Source organism: Lactuca serriola, chromosome 1 (genome assembly GCF_051521515.1).
Source record: "Lactuca serriola cultivar US96UC23 chromosome 1, Lser_US96UC23_V15, whole genome shotgun sequence".
In the NCBI taxonomy this organism is placed as follows: domain Eukaryota; kingdom Viridiplantae; phylum Streptophyta; class Magnoliopsida; order Asterales; family Asteraceae; genus Lactuca; species Lactuca serriola.
The window spans coordinates 134124935-134129101 of NC_136408.1; positions in this window are offsets into that span (position 1 = coordinate 134124935).

Below are 4167 nucleotides of genomic sequence, written 5' to 3' on the forward strand. Positions count from 1 at the left end.
GTTGTCACATGGGTTTATCCCAACATAGGGAATCATGGATCATTGGCCCTTACCATAAGAATGAATGATTTACCAATTAACCCCTTATATATAATTATTTTATTTTTGATCACATAATTAATTCCAAATTAATTCTTGATCAATACTAGTTAAATAAAATGATTTCATATTAATATATTAGAACTTATAATAAATTAACAAATTATAAATAACCTCTTCTTGAAAGTCTATCCTATCAAATTGTACTGGTTGTATGCAACCCAAATGGACCATGCTACTCTCGGGTCAAGTACATACCAATAATAGTTATGGGCTTTCACACCTAATCCAACATAAAGTACATTATGGATCAGCCCAACCTAAAGAGAGATGTGGCATGTTAGTGGAGAGATGCTTGACCTGTCGTCAGGTCAAGGCCTTTGGAGATTCCCATGTGGAAGTGGGAACAAATCTCTATGGATTTTATTACCAAATTATACCATGTAAGGTGTCGAAGTGATATGGGTGATTATAGATCGGTTGATGAAGAGTTTTCACTTTTTGGCTATAAGTGAGAGCTCTTATATGGAGATATTAACCGAGATCTACGTTCGAGAGGTGGTGGCATGGCATGGGATGCCAACATCGATAGTATCAGATCAGGATGTGTGTTTCACTTCCAAGTTCTGGAAGAAATTTCACGAGGATTTGGGTACCGGGTTGCATTTCAGTACCGCATACCACCCACAGACAGATGGGTAGAGCGAGCAGACGATTTAGACGCTCAGGGACATGCTACGTGCATGTGTTATGGACTTTAGTGGAAGCTGGGACACTTATTTTCCCATGGCTTAGTTGTCATACAACAACAACCATCACTCCAGTATCGATATGCCTCTCTTTGAGATTTTATACGAGAGGAGGTGTCGGACTCCCATAATACCTTCCATGTGTCACAGTTGAGGAAGTGTGTAGCTGATGAGACGGTAGTTGTCCTTTTAGATTAAATTTAGATTGATGATCACCTAAACTACAATGAGAAGTCGATAACGATCTTGGATAGGAAGGAGAAGGTCTTGCAGAATAAAGAGGTGCCCTTTGTTCAGGTTCTGTGGCATCATCAGAAAGGATCCAAGTGGATCTAGGAGCTGGAGTCTGAGATGCGTAAGCAGTACCCAGATTTGTTTCCAGAGGACGACTTCGAGTGTGAAGTCTAATTCTAGTGGGAGAGAATTGTAACATCCCGACTCCCATGTATAATATTTAAATAAATTATATGCATTTTGTCAGGGCAACTTGACGAGTTGCAGGTCCCAACTCGCCTAGTAGAAATTGAGATGGTTGTGTGATTTTTAGAGTCTACTCGGCGAGTTGGAGGACCCCAACTAGACGAGTAGATGCTGAGTGTGAAAACCCTAATTTTCAGGGTTTGTACCCTACTTAAAGGATCTTAAGCCTTTCATTCTGCCTCCCTTATCACCTAAACACGCTGAGAGAAACCCTAATGGAGCTATTTAGCATCTGTGAGAGAAAGAGAAAGAGAAAGAGAGAGAGAGAGAGAGAGAGAGAGAGAGAGAGAGAGAGAAAGTGTGTGTGTGTGTGTGTATGAGAGAGAGAGAGAGAGACAAAGAGAGAGAGTGAGTGAGGCTAGGATTGTATTTTTAGTGCATTCTTGGAAGAAGATAGCGGAGCAAAAGGCTAGGAACGAGAAAGAGCCCTTGGATCTAATGTTCTTTCAATGCTAGCTATTTTTTTGGAGGGAAAAACCTATTAGCTTGATCATTTGTTTTGTTATATCTCTTCACTAGAGAGTTTATGGACATGTCCATCTTCTCTTTGAGTCCTTAAGTTGTGTGAGCATGCCATGAAGTTGAGACTTCAGATCTGGACAGTATAAGGTCCCTTGGGCTTAAAGATTCAACCTTTATCAAGCTATTGGCCAACTTTCATGCATTAAACCATATATAGAGCTTCGTTTTGGCATTTTGAGCCCTAGATGCCATGCATGTAAGTAAAGCTTACAACTTTACGTGATACTTCAGCATTAGAAGGCTAGATCTAGAGTATGGGGCCTTAGTTCTGCTTAAAAATATATGAATGAGAGAATGGACTGAAGGGACTCGACGAGTTGATGAGCCAACTCAATGAGTTGGCTAGGGTTTTCCCCGATAGTCTGGACGCGTTACAACTCGGCGAGTTGGTGAGACAACTCGACGAGTTGAGTTGGATTTTCCCAATATTTCAGAGAAAACGAAGTAACTCGACGAATCACATAGATGCACTCGACGAGTTGGGTCAACATGGACTATCGGCTCAAGTGTTCACTTCCGTTGACTTTTAGGGTTTGGTCAAGCCATGGATTATGGAGACTATGGAGGGGTAAAATGGTCTTTCACCCTTTCCGAAAACTAGAAAAGGGATTAGTCTAACATCTTTAGAGTTGCTGTTATAAAGTGTTAATTAGAGATGATTATGACATATAGGCGGAGTCTAGATCGATCGTTAAGTACGATACCTACTTGCTTATGTACGAGGCGAGTCTTCTCACTATACTTACCTGAGTGGTAATATTGTGTGACCGGAGGGCCTTATTTGAGTTATTGACTAGAGGGACTTATGTTCTTATACTTAGTTATGTGATATTGTGCATTTTTTCTTTGTGATTTATGATATATGTTATTTTGTGCCTTACTGAGTTAGGACTGGAGGGTCCAAACCGAGTTGTGAGACCGGAGGGTCTTCACTGAGATACAGGACTGGAGGGTCCAACTCGAGCTATAATATCGGAGGGTCTTCACTGAGACATATGACTCGAGGGTCCATACCAAACCATGTGACTGGAGGGTCCTCACCGAGATGCATGACCGGAGGGTCCATGTCGAACTATAGCAACGAGAGGCTTATTATTTGTGTATGTGGTATTTTGGGGAACTCACTAAGCTTTGTGCTTACAGTGTTGTGTGAAATGTGTTTCAAGTACCTCTCAGGATCGCGGGAAGGCATCAGCTTGATTGTACACACCAGCTAGAGATTATGTATTTGAGGATTTCGGGATATTATCAAACATTTTGTTGTCTTTTTTATTGAATAACTTATACATTTTGTGTTTTGATAAACATGAGATTGTGTTTTATGTGATTTTAAAAATAAAAATTTTATTTGAAAATTTAGAGTGTTACAGAGAAAACATAGACCGGGAATTATGGTTGCATGCACACATAGAATTGTTTGTTCTGGTCATAACCTAGAAACGCCTCACAAATTCAGTTTTTTAGAGAATTGACTCTTATCAAATACCTGTTTTTTGTGTCTGTTTTGGTAGTTTTATGACTGTTTGAAACTATCATATGACGGTTTTTAGACAGAGATCATAAATCAGTTTTTGGTCTCATTTTCTAGTACTAACAAAATTCATAACAATTACATTTTCTGTTCTTGATCTCATCTTTTGAGCCTTATCCGATTCAATATTGGGAATATCACCTAGATACTTTAATCTGAAAGTGATATCATAATTCTCATAATTTCTTAGCCTTTCTATACTCCAAATTTCTATCATATTAAAGGTGATTGTGCTACTTATAATCAGATTGAGCAATAAGTGATAGAAGAAAACATTATATTAGATTGAAAACCTTGTAAAAAAATACCCAAAATACAAGTTGGATGGAGGCTAGAAACATTACAAAGAGATTATACATGGTAACAAATTGAAATAGCTTAGCAGCAAAAATTTAAATTTTTATACAATGTTATTAGTATTTGAAATTTAAACTCTATGATAATGATAATTTTCATATGACAATAACACTTTTGTTAACAGATTCTCTATTATGATATTTTGTGAAAAAATGTGAATTTGTTAGAGTTCCTTTATAAATAAGTAATGATGCCACAAATGTTTATGACATTCTGAAGGTTATTTTGGTTAGGGTATTACTATAATTAGTTTTCATTAATAAAAAGATGTTTGCAAATGTCATTATTTGTTAAAAGTAAATCGTTTTGTTGGAGCTTTACTACAATTATATGGAAGTATACTGTATTTCATTATTATAATTCGTGAAGTAGTGAAAGTATTTTTCAGTTTACTGGGTTAACCTTTATAAAATACTCGCCTAATTATTTTTTACGTAAAATGGTTTAGTTGGTTACGGACATTTGAATGTAACTTTATAAAAGCTATTC